Source organism: Pogona vitticeps, chromosome 3 (genome assembly GCF_051106095.1).
Source record: "Pogona vitticeps strain Pit_001003342236 chromosome 3, PviZW2.1, whole genome shotgun sequence".
NCBI classification, from domain to species: domain Eukaryota; kingdom Metazoa; phylum Chordata; class Lepidosauria; order Squamata; family Agamidae; genus Pogona; species Pogona vitticeps.
The window spans coordinates 50510840-50527460 of NC_135785.1; the positions used below are offsets into that span (position 1 = coordinate 50510840).

Consider the following 16621-nt stretch of genomic DNA (forward strand, 5'->3'; position numbering starts at 1 on the left):
ACTCTCATAGAGGAAGCACCTTTGTAGTTTTGCTGCTTGTTGACTTTTTTGTTCTTTATAGCTTCAGAATGGCACACAATGGTCATCATGGCTCAGCAACAAGCCTGCCTGTTTTATTTTCTTCTGCTGGGGAAGAAGGGTTTGGTAGCATTATGCACAGTTGAGGAAGGTGGGTCTGCACTTTTCAGGCAACAAATAGCAACAGGCAAGTTTACATGGTTACAGCAGCAAATGATGGTTTCTGTTGTGTGCCATCAAGTCATCTGCTCAGTTGCACCATCACATCTGTCAGCAGATGATGGCTGGGAATCTGATCATTGTTTCTGTACAGTTTGCACTATTTGCTGTGGCTAATTGGAACTAACTGATGAGGTACCAAGCTGCATCTCAGTTGCACAACTGTGTGAGAGATCCATGGCAAGTTATGCACACCTTACATGAACACCAGTAGGATTCCGGATGATAATAAATTTTGAAAGCTAAAGTTATCTTTAGAGATGGTGTGTTGGTTCATGCCAGTTTGTTAATTGGTTGAACAGGTATTTGGCGGTTCAAAGCCCCAACTCCTCTGGCAGGCACCCATTCAGAGGCAGCACCTGGAGGTGGTGGGGCAGGGAAGCCACGCCACGGCCTCCAAGTAGGTGTCCACAAGATGGGCGTGGCTTTGAAGGGTTGGGTGGTTCACAACGTCTCTTTCAAATATTCTGATCAGCTGCAGAAATATATATAGTCTTTACGAATCACAAATAATGTATTTTAGTTTGTATTACTGCACATTGGACTAATTGAGGCCTTAGTATCCAAAATTAAAGTGTTTTAAAGTTATATTTACACACCTATGCCACAAAGAAAAGGCAAACAATGAGAATTTGAAGATGAATGTTACATCTTGAACTACTTTTTCTTCTTAATTATTTAAATAGAAAAGAATTGACGTTGCTTCTGCCTGTTTAATACCAATGCGATATTGCCTTCATCCCATTGCTAATTCAGTAACCTTCATTGTGGTATTGATGCTTCCAATTACATGCAATTTATTTTGTTAACACATTAAATGAAGCGTCTGAAATAAGCACCTAAATTAGATTCAGTAGGACAGTTGTTACAATTTCATTAAATTTCAGTATGCTCTGTTGCAGAGCATTTACTCTGTATTTTAACTATTGTGTGTGAAATGGTTTGCCAAAGAAATGAAGGTGCCATTTGATTAAAGTGCTAAAAATTTAAAGAATGTGCCTGAATTTAATTGCACTAAAGAAAATAACTGTTAGATATTAATTAGCATATCTACTAAATGCCATTGCTTGTTTCAACAATTATTCTTTGGCTGAGAATGCTTGCTTTGGGCAACAACAAAAAAGTAAATCTGATATAGCTATTTAAATTGGCCATCCATTCCAGTGGTGCAATTGCAGGTGGATGCTTACAGTTTTCATACCTGGAAGCAATCTGCTAATCCTACCATTTGGGGAGCAATACTGTCTAAACTCCATGCTTTTCTGCATCACTGCATGAGGACATGACCAAATACCAATAGTGTTCACAGATAATGTCAGCATGGTGGTCAAGAGGGTTGTGTTAGGAATTAGACCATAAAAGACCATAAAAGACTGTAGGTCCAGGTAGGTGCCTTCATGCTTTCTCCTCAGCCCAGTCTTCTCCTCAGCTCCAAATTTGACCATGGTCAGAACTGTAACTAGGGCAAGGTGAGTCTTTGGCACAGGACACCAAAATCTAGAGGTGATTGTACCAGTGAGTGTTAGAAAAATAAATGGCAACTTCTCCTAGAACTATTCAATTTTCATTAAAAGCACCAAATTTCTCTCTCTTTGGGGGAGAGTTTACTACATTCTCCTCCTCCTTTGTCTTCTGTTCACACCTCAGGTTACAGTGGGTAGGAGATCCCTAGGTGTCAAAATGGTTCATTATAGCTTTGACCATGGTTGATGTCCTTGATGCAAGAAAGAAGCCATGAATGCTTGCAAAGCCATGACCTGGCTGTTCAGATTGAGTGAGTTTTTGAAGGTTTATTTTTGGAGTATAGATCCCAAAATCCTCTAGGAACCATCTAGTAAGCACGCCCACTGTCCATGCCAGCCAGATGTGAGATTCTGGAAGCTGTTGTCCAAACAGTGATATTTCTAATGCTTGGAGAATACAAAGGAATAAAAGAAAGAAAGAAAGAAAGAGAGTGAATACAAAGGAATCCCTGGAAGTTAGCTATGAGTGAGGTAGTTCTGGAGAGCCAGATTACGCCAGATTCATTATACCCAGTGCTGATGTCTCCATAATCCCCCTCTTCACAAGTCTTCCCTTTCCACCCACCTCTACTGTCCATCTAAAATAATGGATACTAGGCATGTATACAGCCCCTCCCTTCCATCCCATGTGGCTCAAATAAAGGGCACCAGAATGAGGGCCAATCTGCCCTGTTTTGTTTTGTTGACATTCTGTTCCAAATTTTGCCTGGGTCCATGATAGTATTTGCGCATTTCCAGTTCTCCATAGAGATGCTGTTAAGGGCACCAGTAGCAAGAAGGATATAATAATAATAATCTTAGAACTGCAGAGCTGGAAGGAACCCTATGGATCACTGAGACCAGCCCCTGTCAAGAAAACTCCGAACCCCTGGCTCCGCAGCCAAAGAACTAAAATACTGATTTCCCCACCCCCACTTTTTCTATCTACTCATTTAAATCATATATCCATTCCTGTAGAGTAAGGATTAAACAAGACATATCAGGAGGTCTCCTACATTTCTTGTTTAAGACAAATAAATGCAACCACAGTGGGCAATAGAGATATAAATCTTTCCTTGTCTCTTTTTTGCACATAGCAACAAGAAACACAGGACTTTTCTACTTATCTGCAAACTGGCAAGATTTTCAAAATTGTTCTTGATGAAACTTTTCATATTTGAGCAAAATTATCATAGCTGCTTCTTTGCTACATGGACTTTTTAAAAAGTTGAAGCAGTTGATGGGTTGTGCACATATTTTTGATCAACCACCCAATCCTTCTGTGTCTGTTCTGTATATGTATATATGGTGCATAGCACAGAGGTTGGAAATGGTACATTTTGGGATAAAAACTCCCAGAATCCCATAATTTTGCTGGCTAGGGATTCTGGGAGTTATAGTAAAAAAAAAAATCCTAACTCTGGTGTATCATCACAAAGGAAAAAGACAATAGTTTTGTGCAAAAATATTTTGTCCAAAGCACAAAAATGTTAACTAGGGAATCCCATTTATTGTCTCCTCATATTGGAAGAGGGAACTCTTGCATGGGTTAGCAGTTTCTTCACAGGCTGTGTCAACAGGCTGTGTTTGTCTTAGTCAGGACAGAGGCATTTATTGAGACTTCATCATCATCCTCAGTGGGCACTGGGAAGGAGTGAGGGGAAGATGATCAGACTGGGGTCATAGTGGTTAGGACATAGGGCTTAGCCCTTTACTCTGCAAATTTTCACAATACAAAAGTGCCCCCCCCAACTATCACTTGCCCAGTGGGGAAAAGGAATAGCCCCATAGGTGGCCGTCTGAAGAAATTTATGCGCAAAGGGACAAATTTGCTGGCCTGCAGTTGCTGTTCGGTGGAATTATACACATACAGTATGTTCATGAGGCTGCCTCTGTGGCAAGACTTCTTTCTGTATTCCCAGGTCATTAAGCCTTTCTGGACAGGCTACAGAAAGTGTAAACTCTCCTTCACAACCCCTGAAATACAACTTTTGTACAAAGCGTAAAGGAGATTACACATCACACAGCTTACTCCTTGAGAAGAGTGCTCGGGTGCCAAGTCTCATTGAGGCATTAATTTCCTGGCAAAGTAATAAAACCCTCAACATTCCAATTTGGTAATGGACAGCCTCATTAGAAACTCAGACTACAACAGCGTGAACAGCCCTGCTATCGTCTGCATTGCAACTGCCAAAATGTTTGCACTGTTCATTAACTGGAACCCTTTTTGCATTGCTAATCCTGATGAGATGCAATTCTCATTACTATTCAAACCTTGCGCAGTGGAAACCAGGATTTATACTTCTTTCCAAACCAATAATCTTATTCTGCAGGAAACCTCTTTTTGCATCAAAATCACTGAAGTGGCTAAAACAGTGTTACCAATATATCCAGATTGCATATGAGGATTTCTAGAAAAAGATACAATTCACTCTATTGACAGTCTCTAGTGGCGTCTAGGCTAACAAAATTAAGCAGCCTGGGTCCATGCGCCCTGGGCCTGCTGATGATAAATGTTTCTGATCCCCCAACTGAAGACCCTACTGAACAGTCTGAGATATAGCAAATCTACTGTTTCTTGATGATTGTGGATAATATGGTGGATACTTTGTTGTTACTATGGGCCAACAAGTCGCTTCTGGTGACCCTATGAATAAATGTGTGCTTTATCACCAGGGTGTTCTATCATTAACAGATCTCCTCAGCTCTTTCAAAGTCAAAGCCACCATAAGGTAAAGGTAAAGGTTCCCCTTGACAATTTGTCCAGTCGTGTCCAACTCTAGGGGGCAGTGTTCATCTCCATTTCCAACCCATAGAGCTAGCGTTTGTCTGAAGACAATCTTCCGTGGTCATGTGGCCAGTGCGACTAGACACAGAATGCTGTTACTTTCCCACCGTGGTGGTACCTATTATATCTACTGTACTCGCATTTTGCATTTTGCATGCTTTCAAACCACTAGATTGGCGGGAGCTGGGACAAGCGACGGGGGCTCACTCTGTCACGTGGATTCAATCTTACAACTGCAGGTCTTCTGACCTTGCAGCATAGAGGCTTTTGCAGTTTAACCTGCAGCGCCACCATCGTTTCCTTTATTGATTCTATCCATCTCATATTTGGTCTTCACCCTTTCCTGTTGCATTCAACATTTCTGACCATTCTTATCTTTTGCAGAATGTCTTTTCTTCTCATGATGTGTCTAAGGTATGAGAGCCTTAGTTTCATTATTTTTGCTTTTAGAAATAATTCAATTTACACATTGTCTCCTCAACCCAAAGAAATGAAGGACCAAAAAAGGACAGGAATTTGCAAATGATACTGTAAAAATAATAATGCTGGCAAAAGCTGAAGGCAGCAGAAAAAGAGGAAGACTACATTTGAGAAGCCATGGGCTTGAGTTTGCAGAATCTGAGTGGTGCTGTAGACAATAGGACTTTTTGCAGGTTGCAGGTTCATAGGGCCACTGTAAGTTGCAGGTGAGTTGGCAGTACATAATAAAAGATTAAACTTTATTAAAAGAAAAATACAATATTTTTCGCCATCATGGGAAACTGAATGGCCAAGTAACATGTGAACATGCTTAATCTGCTGTATGCATGCTAACTCTTGTTAGTCATGTTCCAAGGGCCTTATGGTTCTTTCTATTTAAATTACAGATAGACCTATGTCCCACCTCCATTCCATGTCCCTGTGGACTATTTGAACATTCATTTATGTATTTGATTGATAAAATCTTGTTTTTTTTCCCCCAACCCTCTAAAGGAGACTTTGAAAGTACAGTGGTGCCTCGCTTAGCGATGTTAATTCGTTTCGAAAAAATCGCTGCTGAGTGATTTCATCGCTAAGCGAAACGCGGTTTCCCATTGAAATGCACTGAAAACCTGATAATCCGTTCCAATAGGAACGAATTGCTGTCCTTAAGCGAAAATCACCATAGGGAACATCACTAAGTGAAACGCAGTTCCGCAATTGAAATGCATTGAAACCTATTCAATGCATTTCAATGGGGAAAAAATACAACAAAAATTAAAAAAGAGTCAGAACAAAGTCAAACTTGGTTAACAAAGGGTTTATTAAGTGCACTTTATGATTTCAAACATTTTAAACAGCAAACTTTAACTTTATAAATAACAGAAAAACATTTAAAAAACAGCAAACACGAGGCTGTTTAAACCATCGTAAGCAAAACAGGGGACCCAAAATTTAATCGCTATGCGAAGCATGGTCCCAACCATTGCTAAGCGAAAATCGCCCATAGGAACCATTGCTAAATGAAGCGCAAAAACACTCTGAAAAAGTCGGCGCTAAGCAATTTCATTGCTAAACGGAGCGCCCGTTAAGCGAGGCACCACTGTATATGAGAAAAGTAGAGAGATTTGCATTTTTCAACGGGCGCTACGTTTAGCGAGGCACCACTGTATATGAGAAAAGTAGAGAGATTTGCATTTTTCTGATTCTACTGATAGAACTACTTCCATCAGTGGACTGACATTTTGGGATCCTGGACTTTGATTGGCTAGCTTTTGAAATAGAAGATCCTATCAAACAGAAAACACTGAAAATTTTTCAAATGGAAAACTATTCTCTATAAAATAAGTCACATAGTCTCTTAAGCAATAAATTTACATATTTGTCAGACCTTTTTATAGGCCATATGAAAAAGCTAAATGTATTGCGCTCACAACAATCTGATCAAATTATAAGGCTTCTAAGTTTCACCACATAAAGTGTAAGGAGGCTTTTTCAATGCTGTCTGGAAATGGATTTGACATTTCAGGTAATAGAAGGGAACAAGCGGAAACCTGCAAAATTTCACAAATTGCTTTATTAATTGTCAGTGTCACCTTCTCCTCCATTGCTTCAGGAAAGATTACAACCGCTCTCATCATGGCCTCCACAACTTCTGTAATAGCATACAGATAACAAAGAGAACGGCCTGATCTTTTGGCTGAGACAAAAGCAAATGTGGCCACTCTGATGTCTGCTGCTTATTACTTGCATGAGCTGGGCAATATTCTGTGGTAAGCTTATATAGGCACAAAAGCAAATGCAAGAAGAGCAACCTGCTGCTCATCTCCCTTTTTATTATTTAAGAAACATTCACGCTGTTGGGTCATGTCTGTGCACATGCGTTTAACCATTTTGTGCAATGGTGATGAATTTCCTCGTGGATCCAGTTATGCAAATAGTTCCACAGATTTCAGATCAAAGGTAACCAGCTGGCCTCATGAATAAATGCTACAAGTAAATTCTTTGTGTCAAATCTGTTTTACAGTACTGGGATTTGTAGTTTAGTGAAGTTCTTTGCCGAACATAAAAGCAGTAGGGCTCTGTGGCAGAGACCGTGTTTGTGTATATGCACTCAAAGACTGAGAGAGACATTGTGCTGCATTTTTAATTACACTAAGTTTCCATTGAAATTAATGGGGCTTAAATCTTGATAGTTTGTACCATTGATTTCAATAGGACCTAATCTCAGTTAATTTAGTCTGGATCCAACTACCTGTATTAGAAACTTCATTTCAGCTAGTGTGTGTGTGTGTGGGGGGGGGGCTAAATGTGGTTCATGCAGATTATCAGCTTTCTCAGTTTGTCTGTTACTACCATATCTCGAATTATCACATGTTAGACACCAATCAAGAAGCCATGTTCATTTAACAATGGGAGCGGCCCCCTAAATGTATTTCATTATATCAACACACCCCACTTTATCTGAATATTTACTCTCTATTCGGTAGGGCAACGATGAACATGTTAAAGATAGCAGATTATTTGACCAGCTAAGGAGCCTCTGAAAGTAGAGCAGGAGGAGGTGGCACAGCAGCAACTGCTAGATAGTAACTGAGTGGATTTACAATGGTCCTCACTGCTTCCTCACTTCCTCCTCAAAGCGCCCTGTAACTGAGCTCATATGGAATCTGATGCCTTCTTTCCTGCATCAGGGTCAGAGATGGAAAGCTTCAAGTTACCAAAGAAACACTGCATCTTCCTATTACCCTTTCTTCTTCTGGGCTCCTAGGAGTGTCCCTGGAGAATCTGGAGCTGGTGTGCAGGGGACCAGTAAGTGGGTTTCAAGTAGTCCTCTGTATCTGCAGTTACCCATGTTTCTGGGTAACTGGCCATGTTTCTGGGTGGTGGTCTCTCGGGTAGTTGTCAAGAGCCCATTTTGCCTCTATGTCCCTAAGGTGCTATGGTTGTGGAGTCTTCATGACACTGATGTCATAGGGCGTGATGATATGGAATGGCTGTGGAATGATTTTTCACTCCATTACTCCTCCTCTGGAACAAACTTTGTTGTTCTTATTCTATGCTACCAAGTTGCATCTGACATGTATTGACTGTAGTATGGCTTTCAAGGTACGTGACATATTTAGAGGATAATTTTACTAATGCCACCCCCAGCCCCTGTGAGTTCTCATGGCTGGACAGGGATTTGAACCCATATATCTTGAGTCCTAGCCTGTCACCCAATCCCCTACAGCACATCGGCTCTTTAGTTTACGGGATTCCTGGCCTGAGATTTTGGCAAGGGGAAAATGTATTCTTCATACTTCTTTAAGGCAATGTCCTTGCAGATATTTCTACCGTCAATCAGTCCAAGATAGCAGCATGTTTAAAAAACACTCCTATACCTTATTGTAGCTTCAGGAAGATACTGTGATCAAACACACTATTTGACCCTATTCAGGATAAATTTCCTACATAATAGCTAAAAACAGAATGGTAAAATTTACTGACCGTTCCTCGTCCTGCTGTCCAGTGCAGAACTATCCTGGTGGCTGAAACAATTCACTGAAGCAGAATATTCCATCTCAGTGGAACTCAGCCGATTATAGGCTTGGATGACTCATGTAATAACAGCAAGTTGTATGGCAAGTCCAGGAGAGGCTAGGCAGACATCACCTTGACCTCTGCTAACTGGAATCCAATAGGTAATTATTCATCCTTCTCTGAACATCTGAAGTAATCACTTGGAGTGGGGTGGATGAATGCTGAGATGGCATCCTGGAACAGCAGTTGCCCATTGACACGGTAGCCAGATGGGAAGGGTGAGGGGAGATTCCAAATGGGAAAAAGAAGAGAAAGTTGAAATAATAGCACAGATAGTAATAGATCTGAAAAGTAAACATAAGCTTTTCTTATACAGCATTCATCAGTGGCTGTTGCAATTATTGACTACGGGAAAAGTTTAAGAAACTGCTGGATAGCTCAGTGGCTTAGATATTGGGAGTTCCCCACTGTGCCTCCTTGAGAGGAGCTGGTTCCCCTCAAGCTCTGCTGGAGAAGAAACATATGGTACTTTCTCACATTTCTTAGGCATAACTTTCTCTGCAGTTAAACATGCAATGCCTGGCAAATTTAGTATCACTTGACAGTATTATATTCAGTTTCCAATCAGATATCAAAACCTTTTACAGGTGCTTACTGCTATTGTGAAACTACTTTTTGTCCAAGTATAATTGCCTGTAGCTGATATTCATTAATTGTCATCTCCCTTCTAATGCTTAATTTAGAATATTATATGTTTATGAATTATAAATGTATTGTAATTGAGCAGATACAGGAATAGGCTATTGTGCAGGTTTTATCAGTTATAGTTCATTATTTTCTATTGTTTTCTATTATCTGTTTCAGAACCTGTAATTAATTTGTAAATTGGCCTATTTTCCTTTTTAACTGGGAATATAATAGCATTTGCAAGAACACTGAAAAGGAAGAATTCTTGAAATTTCAGATATAGCTAGAGTGCTCTTTTACAGCTATTTGTGTTCAAATGTTAGTTTTCTACCTTTTAATTTACATACCCTTGTGAATTGACCTGCCTGAGACCCAAATAGTTTTATGAAGAAAAAAATATTAACCACACCAAGAAGAAGAAGAAGAAGAAGAAGAAGAAGAAGAAGAAGAAGAAGAAGAAGAAGAAGAAGAAGAAGAAGAAGAAGAAGAAGAAGAAGAAGAAGAAGAAGAAGAAGAAGAGGGAGAGGGAGAGGGAGAGGGAGAGGGCAGAGCCTGGAAATAATGCTTTGGAAACAACAGAATTATCTTCTTCTTGCAGTTACATTCTATCAAGTTGACTCCAACTTATGGTGACCTATCAGTTTTTAAAATGTCCAGCTCTCAACAGCCCTGCTCAGGTCTTGTAAACCAAGCCTCTGGCTTCCTTTAAGAAGTCAGTCCGTCTTGTATGTGATTTTCCTGTTTTCCTGCTGCCTTCTGTCTTTCCCAGCATTATTGTCTTTCCCAGAGAATCCTGCGTTCTCCTGATGTGCCCAAAGTAGGACAGCCTCAGTTTCAACATTTTTGCCTCCAAAGATAGTTCAGGGTTGATTTAATCTAGAAAATACTTGTATATCTATGTGCAAAATTCTCCTCCAGCACCACATTTCAAATGGATTTAGTTTTTTTCCTGTCAGCTTTCTTTACAGTTCAGTTTCCTACCCATACATGGTGATTGGGACTACAGTAGTGTGGATAGTCTTGACCTTGGTCTCCAGTGACACATCCTTACACTTGTGGAAGCTGAGTCATGGCAACTGGACTTCTTTCTTATTAGGTTGAAACATTTCGCTACTCATCCAAGTAGCTTCTTCAAAATCTTCAGAGAGATATCCTTACACTGGATTATTTTGTCAAATTCCTTCATTATTGCACTTCCAAGTCTTAGTCTTTTTCTGATTTCTTTGCTGCAGTCTTCATTTGGATTGAATGAAGCAAGGTATACAAATTATTTTATTATTGCAATTTCTTCATTGTCAACATGAACAACGTTTGGCACTTTCTTCTTTCATTTTCTCTAAAAGTTGTTTCAAGTCATTGCTGATTTCTGCCAGTAAGACATTGTCATCTACATCTCTTAAATTATAAATGTTTCTTCCCATAGTTTTCACACCTCCCTCATCTGAATCTAGTGTGGCTTTCCATATATGTTCTGTGTACATATTGAACACATAAGGAAATAAAATGCACCTTTGCTCACAGGAAACCATCCTGTCTCTCACTATTCTGTTCTAGGTAGCTGCTTATTCACAATACAAATTATGTATCAGGACAATCAAGTGCTGAGGCACATCCATTTCTTTCCGAGCCACCCATAGTTTCTCATGATTCATAGTCAAAGGCTTTGCTGTAGTCTATAAAGCATAGACCGATCTTATGAAATTCTTTGGTGCACTCCAGTGGATATTTGCAATATGATATTAAGTGCCTTTTCCTTTTCATAATTGTGGTGCACCCCTCACATGTCCCCAGTTTGCTTCACTAGCCTGAGGCCCAGAACATGTTCTCTCCTATCTGCTGCCACCAGTTGACCTCTGTCAACACCATTTAATTAGAAAGCTGAGTATAAAGTTGATCAGCACAGGTTTATTGATTACACTTTGCTTAGGTTCTGCACAGATGTTAATGTATTCATTAGTTTAGTAATAACTTCTTTCACTCTCAACACTTTTAGCTCTCTGTAAGTTCCACAATCTTAACTGCCTCCTTTAACTCCTAACTCTGCTGCACTCTCTAACTACCACACACTGTCTTCTACTTCAGACTCTCATCTCTGAATCTAACTAACTGAACTCCCAGACTCTGACTCACCCCTCCCTTCCAGCTCCGCCTCCCAACAGCTCCCATTGGTGTATGCAAACAACCTCCTGCATGAGCCAAAGCAGGGTGCTCGCCACAATAATTCAACTTGAACTTCAAGCATTTCTTACTTCATATAATGTAAAAAAACCTTTTTGAAACACTTTGAGCATCACTTTGTTAGCATTGGAAATTAAAGTCCTATAGTTACTGTACGCCTTGACATCTCCTTTCTTGTGGATTGGAATGCATATTGAACCTTTCCAGTCTGTGGGTCATTATTTTGTTTTCCATATTTGTTGGCCTATTCTTGTTAGGATTCTGAGAGATTCAGTCTCTGTGGACTGAAACATTTCTATTGGTTTTCCACTTACCCCTGGTGATTTATTTCTTCCCAGAAGCTTTTACTTCACTTTCTAGAGCTGTAGGTTCTTCATCTTAGGATTCATCTTCAAAGGCACTTGTCATCTTTTGTCTCTTCTGCATCGATCTTCATTGTACCTGTAGTGATCACCCTGCTTTGGCTCAGGTAGAAGCTTATTTGCATGTACCAATGAGAGCTGTTGGGAGGCGGAGCCAGAGAGACCAGAAGGGAGGGGTGAGTCAGAGTCTAAAAAGTTCAGTCAGAGACAAGCGTTGGGAGGAAAGAGTTTGGGGTTTGAGGCAGAGAGAGTGTTTAAGGAGTGATTAGTCAGAGTGTGACCTGTATTAAGATAGAAGAGGTTAAAGTAAAATATTGAAGCTTTGTGTAAGTTTAAGAATGTGCTTAAGAAGTATTCCTAAAACAACTTGTAATCAATAAACCTGTTTCTGCTTAAAAGTTCAATACTGAGTGGACCTCAATCTTTCATAAGAAATATAGGTTGAGAAAGAGATCAACTGGTGGCAGCGAGGAAAAAGGGCGTGTTGAGACACCTTTGTGAGCTCTGGGTTTGGTGAAATAAGAAGGGACCACGGGGTAAATGGCACAGTACTGTTTCCATATTCTATTTATTTTCTCTTGGTCGGATAGTGTGTTCCCTATTTGGTGACCCACCATTTCTATTTCCCTTTGATTTCTTGGATTGTTTGGAAGAGATATCTTGTTTTTCCTCTTTTGTTGTCCTCCTCTACTTTTGTGTAATAGTTCTCTTTGTATATGACAATCACTGGAAAACTGCAATTTTGTCTAATTCTTTTCCTTTTGCTTCTCACCTGTTGTTTACCATTTTAAATATTTCTTCCACCATCCGTCTAGGGTTTTCTTTTCTTTTTACTATAAGAATTGTCTTTTTGCATCCTTCCCTAATAATATATCTGGTTTTAACACACAGTTCTTCTGTATTGTCTGTATTATCTACAGTGCATTGGTTTGGAATAACAAGATGGCTTACAAGATGGATTTTTGGGAGTTAATAGGAATCTGATGCTGTTTTTAATGGGCTTTATAGGCTGGAGCATTTCATTCTCTGCTGCTGGTCTTACACTGACTTTATATTCTGATTTTTTTTAAAGCTACTATCTTATTGCATTACTGTTGTACTGTTATATTTTATATTGTTAACAGTCAAAGACCTCTGCACACTATCCAGAGAACTCTGTTCAGTGGGTGGTTTAAAAGTACAATACTTTTGTTTAAAAAAGTAAGAAATTAGTAAAATATATATATATATAATAATAATATCAACTATGGGTGGCAATTTTAATTGTATTTTAATCATTTTATCTTTTAGTATATTTTAATTGAATTTTAATTGTTGTAAGCCACCCAGAGACCTTTGGGTAGAGTGGGCGGCATATAAGTTAAACAAACAAACAAACAAATGGCTAACACATGACTCTTGTCATTAAAAAAGCAACAGTTAATCCTAATCCATTATTTTATGCACACAAACAAACAAACAAACAAACAAACATACATACATACATACATGCATGCATACATACATACATACATACATACATACATACATACATACATACATATATATATACATATATGTATGTACACAAACAAGCTCTTTTCAAAAGCAGAAGAGTTGCGGAGTTTCTTCCAGAATATTTAAAAATTAGAAGCAAAAAACAAAAACAATGCAGTGAGGAATCAGCCTATACATACAGTAGGAAGCCCACACCCACAGAGGATCTTACTGTTCTAGGATTTATTTGTCATGCAGGCCTGGCGTGCTCTGGTCCATGGGGTCATGAAGAGTCGGACATGACTAAACGACTAAAGAACAACAAGGATTTATTTGTTTTACTACTCAAGTATTTCTTTGCAAAAAATCTTCCGTATTTCAGTTTTTAATCTTCTTCTTGTAGTTAGTAGGGAATGAGGGTACTTCATGCAAATTTTGGGTATTTCTAGATGAGTGAAATTTAATACGGTGTAAATGAGTATATCCATGCTGCAAAAGAAATTTCAGCAGATAAAATGTCTTGAGAAGAATGTTCAGGTCCTTCTTACAAGTTACTGTGGACAAAGCAACTGCTTTAGTAAGGCAGCCAAAGGTCACATCTCAATCATATTGCAGAGGTTAAAACAATTTCCTCATTAAGTTATCTGGGAGCAGGGTCATATAAAAGTTGACCTTCTCTTTAGAAAAGAATGGATGTTGAGTAACGTCATAGAGAATGCTGGCAATGAGAAGCAAGACTCGTCTTTTTCCTACTTAGTGGTATTGTTAAATTATAAAGATATATTTGAATAAAGTATTTTGAAGACATTAACTTGAACATAACAGGAGTTAAAATTTGCAAGAAGTTGGGGAATTAATAAGCATCTACCCAGAGGTCAGGAAGAGTTGGACATGACTTAACGACTAAACAACGACCCAGAGGTGAATGGCTGCAAATGTTTTCATGTGTTATTAGTTTATCAACTATTTATTCATTTTTATGTATGGCTAACTTTTCCTCAATTTGATGTAATTATTTGTATCTGTACTTTGTTTTCATTTATTTTAAGAAAAAAAGAACATATGGGCAAATCTGAAAACAGGCCATCAATTGCAAGGCATCAATTAGTAGTCTGATCTCATGGCAAAACTTCAGGAAGGTACCAACTTGTGGAGGTTGTCAAAAAGCCAGATGTTACATCTGGAAAAAGTCTGCTTACACCTTGCCATCTGGAGCCTTTTAGTATTCCTGATTGTTGGTTCTTGTTTTCATTTTAATGCAAACTCTAGGAATGATGCTTCACCAGTGATGATTATGCCATTTGAATTACAAAAGGGCCATTGTTGCAAACAAGAAAGAAAGAAAGAAAAGAAAGAAAGAAAGAAAGAAAGAAAGAAAGAAAGAAAGAAAGAAAGAAAGAAAGAAAGAAAGAAAGACAGCAGCTACCATGTTGACTTCTTAACATTCTGATCACATAATGAATAAACAGTTTCCAAACAATGTATAGAAGATATTAATTATTTATTGCCGTGTCTCAAAATAGGCAACATTGTCTCAATGGCAACTAAGCATTTGTATTTTTTTTTCTTTTGCTCTCCTAAAGCAATGAGAGAATTCTAAAATGAATAAATGCGATCAATAATCTCTTATACATTTTCCTTCTGTATAATCCATAAAGCTGCAGAATAAAAGGTAATTTCGCTGAAGCAATTGCCATATTCCAGTGGAATCACTACCGCAATAAAAGCCCCCCCCCCCCGTTTCATCTTTCACAAGTAAGTTATAGAACACAAGGTTGTTCAAAGCCATACTAAGGTTTGTGGACTAACAGCATAGCTATGTGATGTCGTTTCCATAATGGGCCCCCATTGTTATATTCTTTGTTGGCTTATTTGTGACAGGAGGGAATATAAAGCATAAACTACTAGTCACCCTCTGTGTCTTGTTCTATAGCACAAGGAGAATTTTAACATTTGTAGGATTACTCTGTGTGTTCACCTAACCACAGCCCTTTGAAAGTTTGCCACTAGTGTTAATAATGCAGTTGTCATTTCCGCTGTCTTATTTTATTCTGCTCCACTCCCAGAATGAACACACAGGTTAACCCTTGACTGTTGTGCCCTATGCATCTGGAGAAGTGGGCTTAGCCCACAAACGTTACTTTTAAAGGTGCCACAAGACACTTTCTTCCGGTTGAGTGCTGTCAAGTTTCTTCGGATTTATAATGTGTAATGTTGAAGGAGGAAACTACCATTGCTACTCCCCAGTAGGTTTCTATAGCAAAGTGTAGATTTGAATCCTGGTCTCCTAAAACACTAGTCCTATATTCTATCTATTACCCATTGACTCTCTCAAGACTCTTTATATAACTATAAATATCACTATACAGCTTTAAAATGTATCAGACCACTCCCTTATCACTTCTCTGCTGCCTAAGGAAACTCTTCCAAACAAGTAATATAGTCATATACTTGTTGTATTAATTTGCCCAACTTCACAAGGTTCATAGTAAAATTGTTTGCTTTTTTTGGGATCCAATGTATACATAAACTGACCAAAATGTGTATTATACCATCTGGAAGCAATCCTTTTTTGGATGAGAAAACCCTTTGGCGGCAAGCCTGTCAATGACATGACTGTTCCTATCAATATATAAACCATGTTTGGTAACTATCCTCTACTAGAGATAGGGGCTGGCACAGGTGGCTGGCTTGATGGACACCCACCCCCAGACCCCGCCAGACCAGTTACCACATGGCACATGGTAAACATGGCTGACATCATCTTCTGTGCCCCCATTGTGGCAGTAACTTGGTTGCCGTAGCCCCACCTCCCTGTTCACCCAGCCATTCTGGCAAGGGGGCAGGAGGACGAGTGTCCCTATTTAGCTGTTGAGTGGCTGGGCGAGCAGGGAGGTCGGGCTCTGGCAGCCAAGCTGCTGCTGGGATTGGGCCACAAGATTAGGCTAGCCATGCATGCTGCACTTCACGCGGTAAGTAGTGTGGTGGGGTCTGGGGAGAGGTAATCAGGCCAGCCACCTATGCCAGTGTGCTTTGTATTCATATACAAATACAAAGCCCCAATCTCTATTCTATACTAGTGCACTGTCTGATTTATGTATCTGAAAAAGAGTCCCATTTTGACTACATTCAACATCTTCCATTAAAGCAGAGCCTTAATCTTATCCTTATGTTTAGAGCAAATCTTGCTGAGGTCAGGAGGTTCTACTTGAACCATAACTTGTGTCTGTTCTGACTGAGACAGTGGATCTGAGCTCATTTGTCATACAGAATCTGATCTTGGGCTAATTAAAATAATTACTTCCATGTCACTAGTTAGCCCTGCAGAGCAATCCTTAATTCCACACCATCTGGCTGCAGAATGCCCTGACCATTTGGAGGCATGAGCAAAATCAGGAGGCTTTGAAGTT

The 16621-nt window shown here is 39.3% G+C and overlaps 1 long non-coding RNA gene across 1 annotated transcript; it reads left to right on the top strand.

Annotated features, from left to right (window-relative positions):
- Positions 1-272: 272 nt before the first annotated feature.
- LOC140705512 (uncharacterized) lies at positions 273-15541 on the top strand. The gene is made up of 2 exons (XR_012084906.2): positions 273-8669; positions 14481-15541. It is a non-coding gene; the product is annotated as an uncharacterized LOC140705512 (long non-coding RNA).
- The last annotated feature ends 1080 nt before the right edge of the window (positions 15542-16621 follow it).